We start from the raw sequence: 11532 nt of genomic DNA, 5'->3' as shown, positions 1-11532 counted from the left end.
CATACTTGATCACAAATGCAAAGGATTGTGTGACATTCTATTATGTGGTTGAACTACTAGAAGTAGTCTTCTTCCTGGTCCCCTTCTGGGATGAAGATCCAAAGAAGGCAACAGCAGCAGGCATAGTACTCAAGGATCCTTTTGAGGAACAATGGATAGTAGAGGAGTCAGTCCTTAGAAAATTGGATGCAGAACTACTTCCGATCATGAATGAGGATGTTGATGATGATTGAAGTTTTGGTGGTGGAGATCGCAGGCGCATGGATCCAGCTAGAAGGGAGCAGCTAGTTGACACTGGACTGATTGTTGTTAATTTTTTGTCCCCAACGTTTCAGAACTTGAAATACCCTTTCCAATTGATGTAACAGAGAGGAGGTTCCTAAATGGTTAAGGTCCTGACCTCTACTCACTTTTACATGGCAATGATTACAAATGGCTTGGCAAAGGTTGTCTGGATTTGAGTTGAAATGATTCCACACAATGGAAGTGGATTTTTTGGTCCTTTGCCCAGGCATGGCAACAATGGGATTTTTCCCACCATGGGCAATAACTGTTGCCTGATTTATAGTTTTTATACAAACATCCTCCACAGCAACTTCCTCATCATCCTTGTTGTTATTGCCAACTATGTAAATATCCTCCTCATCCTCCTATTGCAATTCCTCGATTTCTACATCAGAATGTGGACTTGTGCTGCTAATCCCCGCATGTACAGAGGGAACAAATGGTGGAAGGAAGATACTATTCAAGTACTGTATTAGAAAGGTCAGGCTCACACATGTCAACCGTGGACACACTTGGACTCTCCTTGGAAATTTGTGATTTTCCAGAGCAAACAGTTGGTTCCGGTTTCTTACTTGTTTTAACAATTTTTATTTTTTTGTACCTCTCCTACAAGCAGAAGGGCTTAATTCATCACTAGAACCATCAGCCACAAATAAAGGCCAAGGCGTTATCCTTTCCTTGCCACTTTGTGTAGTGAGTGGCATACTGCCAAGTTTTTGTATCTCTAAAGCTAACTTATCTTTAGTTTTTTTTTCTTTAACAGGGTAAAAGTTGATTTTTTTACATGGCCTGGCTTAAGCCCTGGTGCATCGGCCTTCATAGATGATGTTGACTGTCTTGCATCATCATCATGACTGCTGCCGGCAGCTACAAGACTGGTATGTGGATCCTGCTCTCCGGTAATTTGACTTTCCTCCACACTCACTGCAGTTTTACAGCATTGTCACCAAGCAATTATAGCACAACTAAATTATGGCTAATGCACAAAACCAAACACACATTTTTTTTTTTCACACTGGGACGGAAGTACCCCTGAATGAGGCAGCAGCCCCTTGATAAATGAGACACAGGCAGCACAGAACCCCTGTGCACCTATGTTGCTGATAAGTGTGGCTAACACATGCACACAAATAATTGTTTTTATTATTTTCACACTGGGGGTGAAGAGCACCCCTGAGCACCCCTGAAAGAGGCAGCAGCCCCTTGATAATTGACACAGGCAACACAGCACCCTTGCATACCTACATTGCTGATAAGTGTGGCTAAAATGCACACACAAAAAATTGTTTTTATTTTTTCACACTGGGGGGAAGTACTTTTGAATGAGGCAGCAGCCCCTTGATAAATGACACAGGTAGCACAGCACCCCTGAGCACCTATGTTGCTGATAAGTGTGGCTAATGTGCACACACACACAGCAATAAAATACTTTATTTTTTTCACATTGGGGTGAAGAGTACCCCTGATAGTCAGAGCACCTCCTCAACAACACAAAAGCACAACCAGCCCCTATGGACAACAGCCAGCCCCTATGGACATGAAAACAGCCAGCCAGCCCCTCTATGTACAACAGCCAGCCCCTATGGACAACAGCCAGCCCCTATGGAGTTGACAGGACAACAGCATGCCCTGCCCCAATGGACATAAGCAGTCAGTCCCTGAGTGACAATGACAACAGTAGCCAGCCCCTATGCACAGCATCAGCAACAACACAATCACAGCTCCCTCTCTCTTCACTCTCCACAGCCAGAATGAAAAATGGCGGCGATAGTGGGACCTTTTATGCAATACAAAACCAGCGAGAATCCAACAGCGGGATGATTAAATTTTGCCTCGTTTTGAGATCTGAGTCAGGTGGGAAAACCCAAGCTGGCTCGGATCCAACTTGGATCTATGAAGTTTGGGTAGGTTCAGATCTCTGAAATCCAAACCCACTCATCTCTATCAAAAACCAGGTGGAAAACTACCCCCAAAAAAAGAGAAAACTAACAAAGAAAACCTGAGAGAAGAAAGAAGTTGCTGTAACAGGCAAGGTAGCTTAGACAGTTTAGAAAAAGAGAACAGAGAAAAAATAAACTAAAATATGTGGTGTATTGTGGACTCTACTAGTTTATCTTTAAACACATTTTCATCTTTATAAGTTGCTATTTAAAAATATTAGAAATCTAAGATAATTATGAATATAAGAACAAAAAGGACCTGGTTCAGCTTTGGGAATAGAGTAAGATATAACAGGTAACTGTGAACCTAAACAAACCATGTTGCAATGCAAGGGGTGCAAATGCATACATTATTTTTGCTTGTGGGGTAAATACTGGCTGATTTTGCATGTAGTCCACAAATGCAGGACATCTTATTTTTACACTGCAATATATATTTCAATTTGGAACCCCCTACCCCACAAATCTAAATCTATATGTACAATTTAAATCTGACCCACCTGCCGTGCAGCATGGATTTACTAAGATTTGGTATATTGAACTATATTCCAAAATCTGATTAAGGCCAAGAGACAATAGAAGTGTACATAAGAAATAAAGGTGATTGAAATATGTTAACTTTATTCTATTCCAGTATTGCATACTTGCCTACTTTTGAAACCTAGTTTGAGGGAGATTATAAATGCTAGTAGAATGTGGTGCATGTAGTGTAGGTGAGGGGGCGTGACCAGCTCCACCCAAAGGGCCTGGATAGATCCAACTATTAGCAAATCTATTGCCACTCAGGTGTGTCCTGCAGTGAAAGGTGAATACTGTAGTACTATTACATTAACAGTTATTTATATAGCATGCAGGTTGAAGCTAAAAACTCAATTTCAAAATCTACCTTATAATGACTTTTATTCTATCAATTTTATGCAATAGGTTGGGTGTGTGACATAATAAGATCAGTCAGTGCTGAACTGACAGTTATTAGAGACAACTAACACTGATAACTAACAATACTGCAGGAGTTTATTTTGTTGTAATTGACTATTTAACACCACATACAGCAAATAAGACTATACGGTAAAGAGGGAAGAGTCACCCAGCAGAGAACAGCAGTAAGGAGCCAGCCCTCATACTCCGGAGTTCCTATAGTACTTACATTCATTTTTTACTAGAACTTGTACTTGTGCTGGCTGCCATGTGAGGAGACATGCTGCTTTCACTTGGCACTGGCACCAGGATCCGGTGGGGAGGTAACTGCGTGCTTGGCTAAGTGGCCACCGCTATCCACTATCCCATGGTGGCTGGCCTGTAAGTATTCAGTGTAATGATGTCACATGGCTTGACATCCTCAAACCAGGTCCCATCCCCATCACATCCAGACTCGTGCATGTGCAGTCTGGATTTTCTACAGGGCAGAAGGGAAACCGGGGGATTCTGTTTGCTTTCCGGGGTAGTGGGAGCTCGCACCTTAAATTGGGAGGCTCCCACGGAAATCGGGAGGGTAGGAATGTATGCATTATTGTACTACAGAGTATGTAGTATGTATACTGCATATGTAAAATATTATGTGCACACTCTTTCACAGAGACTTTTTGCAGTTACACAACTATTATTGTATCAAGGTACTGTCAGATTATACTTTTATTAATAATCATTTTAAACTTTTTATGAAAAGTACCCTCTATCTTAAATTTCTAAAGCAATCTCTTTGTTTAACTGAGTATCAATTTCCTGTCTATATTGCCTCAATTCTGCTTGAAATTTTAATGCTTGTATTTGTAGCAGGTACTATCGATTTCAGGTGACTGAATTGCTTCAAATTATGAAGGGGAGAGTTTTCCTCATAATAAGTAAGTGTTTATTCCAGTAGAAAGGCACAGCCAGTGCAATGGCTTCTTACACAGGAGTACCAACAGCAGTTCAGGAACATAAAATTATAGCCTGAAACAAACAGCATTCACAGGAGTATAGAAAATAGGTAGGTCAGGGTGTATAGTATCCAGCACCCTTCACAGTAGTACAGCAATCATGCAATCAAGGTTTGTAATGTCCAGCACATAGAGGGGGTAATAAAGTTGCACACCCTCCTATCTCTCACACTGAATGACCCATACAAGCGGGTTTTTATAACTAAGCTCCTCTAAATTGAAGAAAAAGTGTGGTTCTCTTCTAAGCAAGAGAATGTTAAGACTTTATTCAAATGTGGGATAGTTCCACACTGCCACAGTAATACATATTATTAGACAACTAAAAACTACCTAAGCCTTATGGCACATATGTTCCAAGGCTGTAAAAACTGTTAGGGTTCATATAATATGGGTGCTTGATTAACAGTGTTGGAGGTATCAACCTATGGTAATGTGAAGTGGTAAGTTTATAGGGTGCATAAAAAGGTAAATTCTACTTCTGAATGTCTACTAGCCACCCTACCCCATTTTTATTAGTTTTCAGGATGTGTTTTCTTGCTGTTTCACAGTTGCTACATAGATTTTGTTATTTTTTGAGTGCATCTTTGAGGGAGAGCATTGCTCCTTAGCAGCAAAAGGGTGAGTTATTTTTGCACTAACGAGAACCTTCCTAGAGCTTGGGTTCTGGAGTACTAATCTGATTAAGTGGTTGGAGACTTCACAACTCAGGTTGTGACCAATTCATACATATACCCCATTTTTAATGGTATTTGTGGTTAGAGGTAGGATTTGCAATGCTTTTTTGGCCCCTTATCATGTGTGTATATATATATATATATATATATATATATATTTCATTATTAAAGAAGTGACCTTATAATGCCACTCACTCTGACTGTGTGTAATTTCTTGTTTCAATAATGGGTAGGATAATTATTTTTTGTTATTCTGCATTCTTGAAACTATCAACCAATACTCAGCTTTGTATTGGCAAGTTTTTAATTGCAAATTACTTGCCCAAATATAATAACAAATACAATGTTGTTATTTTATCAAGGTTATATATAAATGTGCAAGCAAGGAGTACAATGAATATCATATTTTCATCTGTGTTGGGATTATAATGATTGGGTTACTATTGCTACTAAAATGTTACAATCAGTTCATATTATTTGTAAAATAACATTATGTTAGTGTTTTTTATGATATTTCAAAAAGAATAATATTTTGGTTGGTATTGAAAACACATGTTTTGATATCTCACATAGGGACCAATTTATTCTAACCAATGTTAGCAATGTGCCATTAGAATAGCATGGGAACACTTGTAATGGTGGTACGCTATGACTGCAACATTTCTCATTTTTACTTTAAAAGGAGCGATGTTGCTTTAATGTAATTCTAAGTTGAATTCCCTTCATTTGGGACTGAGGGCCTGATTCAGACCCGCTCGCGAGCACAGGATGCTCGCAAGCGGGTTGATGGTGCCATACTGCACATGCACATGATGGAGGGAGCTCCGTCGTGCACATGCGCGAGACCCGGCTAGCGACGGGGTAGCCGTCGCTCCGGGTCTCGCACCAAAGGGGGCGTGCTGTTGATGTTGATTGACAGCATGCCCCCTTTGGTGGGCATGCCGGGGGTGTGGCTGCCAGACGGAGGCATTCCCATGGGAATGCCTACCGTCTGAAGCCGGCCCCACTGACATCAGTAGTGATGTCAGTGGGAGTGATTTTGGCTCTGATAGAGTCAAAATCACTCCAGGGCTTGTGGCAGCGAGACCCTACCACAGGGTCTCCGTCGCAAGCCCGACGCTCGCTACACCCACAGCTATGTGAGCGTCCAAGAGGCCGCTCCATTTTCATGGAGGAGGGCCCTGATTCAGAGCGAGCGCTCTGGCCAGAGCGTCCGGCTCTGAATCAGTCCCTGAATCGGCCCCTTTAAGTGCAATGTGTCTTTGTAATATTGGATCACTTTCTAAGAACTTATTGCATCATAGTAGTCTTCATATGCACTCATGCTATGTGGCCAAAACAGAATTACCATTCACTTCAAAAAGTATATTCATATTTTAGAACTTGTAATGTAACCATCTCCTTTATGAAGTTATTCTTATAGTCACATGTTTATTAATCTACCACTAAAGGTGAGTTTAACTTGTCTAAATAGTATTAATTCCTTGGATTTCCCTAAAAAGCTCTCACATACAATCATGGCAGTCAATTTGACACTGAGGGGTCTATTCATCATTACTTAATTTCTACAAAAGCAGGTGAAAAATAAATTGGCACCTACTTTTGTATAATTAAATGTTAGGGACATTCATTGTAGTAGATATCACAGATATTTTCTGCTTACCTTTCAGCTGTGAAGTGGCCTGCCATTCCCATAAACTAATATGGGGACCAAAATTCATCAAACTCAGAAAACTATTTATTTTTAGAGATTTAAGTCTAAAAAAGAGTGCTTGTATAATGAGTAAAACGTACAATTATGGATCTGAGTAAATAAAAGATAAGAAAATGATAAAATAGAGTAAAAGTAATAAAAAGTAAAATTAAGATAAAAAGTTAAGAATAAACATAATAAAAATAATAAAATAATATGATCTCTGGGCAAAGCTGTTAAGAAAAAACTTAATTAGAGGTTGTGGTATTAACCACTATCTGATTATAGCTTTTTTGCGGGTATTTGTGTGGAGCTGGGCTGTGGGGGTTGTACATGTTGTGGGCATTGAGGGCGGTGTCACTTGCTCAATGTTTTGGAGACACTGACAGGTTCTAACTAGCTGACTCTATTCCTACCTTTGCCTCCTGGCAGCGGTCCTCTTCCTCCTCGCAGCAATGTCCCAGGTCCCCATCGGCATCTTACGTCCACCAGAAGTGGTGACGATCGCACTTCCGGTTTGGCGTATTTCAGCTATCCCACCATCTGACGTGTTTCATGCAGTAATGCACTTTGTCAGGGATTGTTTACCTTGTGGGTAGTCCCTTTTTATACCAGGGAGTTTGAAAAAACTTTATTGGGTCTGTTTAAAAAAATGGAAGTCCTCTGCTGGGTCTTCAGTTTAAAGAAGCGACAAGCACATGTTTGGGTGCTTGTATTCTAGATATCCAGCATTGCCCTCAAAATAAAATGAATAAAAATGAATAAAATTTGAATAAATTGAAAACAAATAATAAAAAAAATTAATAAATATAAATAAGAAAATAAGTAAAAAATAAGTAAATTAATAAGAAATAGATAAGCAGTATATATAAATGATCTTTGAAGTGTGTAAATTGATATGAAGGATTGGAGGCTGATTGTGGGAACATATGCTATCTTTAGATGATGCTTGATCCCGGACCACAGCTCCTTCCTCATTCCATTCAAATCCCTCTGTCCCCATCCAACTCCTTCCAGCCGATGACAGACATGCATGAACCGTTGTTCATGCATGTGCAGTAGCACAGCTGAGTCAGACTCTGCAGTGATAATTTTCACTGCTGTGGGAAGTATGAACATTGTTTTCTAGATATTTTGGAAGTAGACTCCTATGTCAATCACTCCTTGGCTGTACTATAAACTCTTTCTGAGTACACACTGGAGGGGGGCAGCTTAAGTACACCAAAGCAAGTTTGTACAAGGGGCTCCAAATTCCCTTTTTTTCCTCCTAGTATTCAAAAGGACTGTGTGACATGCTAATTTGTTCTGTACATTGTCATTAAAATAGTCCTCCACCATTCTATTGATGCTTGTTGTATTAAATTGAGTCATGGTAGAGGTTTCAATAATTCTAAGCCAAACAGATGTTATAATTTTGATTTACTCTGGTGTTGACTGATAAGCATCACCAGTGGATCTTTTGTAAATGGTCAGGTTTTTCCTGGCAGCAGCAGTTGCAGTAGAAGCAGAAATTGTAATCATGTCATGTTCATGTGCCATTCGAGCTGATTACTTGGTCACAAGGAGCCTTTTGGATCTCTTAAGATCTCTTAAGATCTGGGTCTGTCACACTCCAGACACTTAAAACCACAAAACCACCTTTTTACCTCTCCAGTGCCTGTCCACTGCTGAGTTCTGCTCATGCTGTGCATCACTCCCAGATAGCACAGAGGTCCACTCACACTGCACATCACTCCCAGCTGGTGCTGCGGTCCAATCCTGGCCTGTCTGCTCAGTGTCCTGTCACTGAGCATGGAGATGGCTCTCTGCAGTCTCTTGCTCACAGATTGTTGCCCCAGCATGATGGTATACAAACTACATGCCAGAGTTCCCTCCAGTACAACAGTGTGGGGGCAGCCATGTTGGACTTTATCACCTAACACTCTTCCTCCAGTCAGTGTGCAGTCAAGCTGATCAAAGCATTCAATCCCTGGGGATCCACCCCTATAAATTCCACTCCCTGACTCGCCCTCATTGCCAGTTAATAGTAGATTCTTGCTGAAATTGTAGCTAAGTACTAAGCTACAGGTACTTTATTTCAGAATGGACCCAGTCTGTTATATCCAGTACCTATATCTGATAAGTCTCCTATACAATCTTGCACACCACTCTGGTTTTACCAGTGAGACTTGTTCTTACAGCCAACATCAGTTCCAGCCAATACTTCCAAACATTGGTCTCATCAGATCCTTCTAAAATTGGAGTCATATCAATTAAGTCCTCAAATTCATCAACATCGGTCCCAACCAATCAAGTTCATCAATTCATCAACATTGGACTCTTATCAATTAAATTCTTCAATTCATCAACATCGGTCCCAACTAATCAAGTTCATCAATTCATTAATATAAGACTCATATCAATTAAGGTCTTCAATTCTACAACATCGGTCTCAAACCGATCAAGCTCATGAAATCTTCAAAATCGGATTCAAATTCATCAAGTTCTTCAAACCATCAACATCGGTCTCAAACCGATCCAGCTCTTCAGTACATCATTACTGGTTACTCTGACCCTACTCAACAGTCCAGCAGCATCGGCCCAACCCAATTCTGCTCATCTATATAGTATCATAATCTTCAGTTCTGATTCCTAATACAGACATGGCATTCATGTCCTCGACTTCAGGCCCATTGTCCTCCACTTTAGCCTTCCATGCCTGTTCCAATCCTCAGACATGATGGGTCAATTGGAAAACAGATGATGCATAGGACTTAAACTTAGGAACTAACAAATGCCAATATGTAATGATCCAATATCAAGATGTTGCAAACCTTTGTGTCCTGATAAAGTGAAAAAGAACTTTATCTACAAGTCCAGCATACTTAACAAAATCACTTTGTTCCATACCTTCCTTCAGCTTCTCTAGCTGCTTTTTCACTAGTTTAATTAATAGAACCACCTGACTAAGGCTGGTAGTGTCTGAACCCAGTTCATTGGTTACAATGTCAAATTATTTTAATAGTTTGGATAAAACTGAGAGTATTCTCCACTGTGCTGGACTAAGGTAACATATCCCCACTTTTCCTATCTCATGATCTGAAGTACATGCTGGGATAGCTTGTTGCTGTACCTCCAGTCGCTGAAGTATATAGAGGGGCAGATTCCACCTGTTGCTACCTCTTGCTTAAATTGGTTGCATGGCAAATGGAAATTTTCTTGCAATTGCTGCAATCTTCTACATACATTTGTAGAATGCAGAAAATGTCAATATATAATCAGCAGCTCCCGCACGCTCTTGTAATTTTTTAAAGAAAATCTTATCCACCAAGATTATTGTTTGTGCTAAACATGGTACATGTTTAAATTCAGCCTTTCATAATGCTTGTACAATGTTACTTGAATTATCAGAAATGACAATACTTAAAGAAAGTCTTAAGCCATTTTGATATCACATTCCTAAATTTTTTCATCAGATTGGCACCAATATGCCTTTTAGTGAAGCCAGCAATACAGAGATTAGCCTGCCTGGGAATAAGCTGCTATTGTGTGCTAGACAATGCTGCTGCTTAATGCAACACAACCACCCAGTAGCCTGTCACAGTCATGTAATCTTTATTTTGATCACTACTGCTTGTCCACCTATCTGTGGTTAAGTGGATAGTTGGTATAATGGCAATTGTAGGCAAAAAAAATTAAGTGTCCCAGTGCAGGCACAGAATTGATGTTCTAGTAAAATAGAATTGAGATGAAATTTGGTAGTGGGGACACAAAACCTTAACTATTTTTTCAAAACCAGATGCATTGATGGAAGATATTGGATCATAGCTTCTGTGATCCACTGTTTCTCAGTCAATTGTAAACTACTATTCTTCTTGGCCTCCTGTGATGAAAATTCACACCCAGCATAAGTTTTAGCATGCAAGAATTCTACTGGGGAAACAGCGCTCACGAGCGACTCTGAATAAGGTCCACAGTGTCAGAATCAGAAATGCCAGACATAGTTATTGTGGACACCCTAAAGCTGGGTAAACACTATAGGATATGTGTTCCCAGCGATGCAACTGCCAACCCCCCACCAATGGTTTGACATATCAGGTTGCCAGTACACATTAGATGATCCAATGCCCAATATGTGGGCCCCTGCCAACTCCCACTGCATAAGGTCATCAATTGCATCATAAGGTTGAGCTGCATGTAGATATAATGTGATGATGTGATTGATGACCCCATGGGACCACGCAACAGCCGACATAATGGGTACACACTACATGATTTGGATGATATGTCATTCCAATCCATCAGAATCAGGTATATCATTCTAGAAATTGTATAGTGTGTACCAGGCTTTAGACTCTCCTCAGGATTTTGTGAAGTTTGTGAACACAGATTTTATTCTTCAGCCTTAGTGTTCTTATTTTTTTGTGCACTGATTTGTATGTTTTTAAGGTGACACATCTAGACTTAGAGCGAAAAGGTGTTAAATGCGAGATTACAGAATATACCTAACTGTGTTTGGCCATGGCTTTTGCAATTAGCCTTTTATTGCATAAAACAGCAGTTACAGGACACCACTCATAAAGAGAAACCATGGTCTAAGCCTTTCCTTGCCAGTGTGTGTTATATGGCATGTTGATAATTTTAAATTTTTTGTCAGTGAATTCTTCTCTAAATTTAGAGAAAATGATTTCTCAACCATTGTGAAATACTGTTTAAATTTAGATGCCTTTTCTTACACCTTCTTTACCCTTGACCACCTTTAGTAGATGTTGAAGAAGTTATGTGACTGGCAGCAGCTACAGCACTAATACTGGGTTGCTCCTGCTCTTCTATAGACTGATCCAAAATTGCTTTTATATTTTAAAACTAGGAGAACAGTGAGGCTACTCTTGGTGAACTTATCTGCCTCAACACCAAGTGAATGTACAATGAGATAAGGAAAAGAGGGATTATTATTACCTTTACAATGTAGTTTTATTAACAGAATAGAGAATTTTGTTGACACCAGTAAAAAAAATGATTGGTTTTCAACTTATGATTTT

The sequence above is a fragment of the Taudactylus pleione genome, unplaced genomic scaffold, assembly GCF_031769625.1.
Source record: "Taudactylus pleione unplaced genomic scaffold, aTauple2 ptg000066l, whole genome shotgun sequence".
Taxonomy (NCBI): Eukaryota; Metazoa; Chordata; class Amphibia; order Anura; family Myobatrachidae; genus Taudactylus; species Taudactylus pleione.
The sequence above is the reverse complement of the archived record's forward strand: the minus strand, read 5'-3'. Positions refer to the sequence as shown.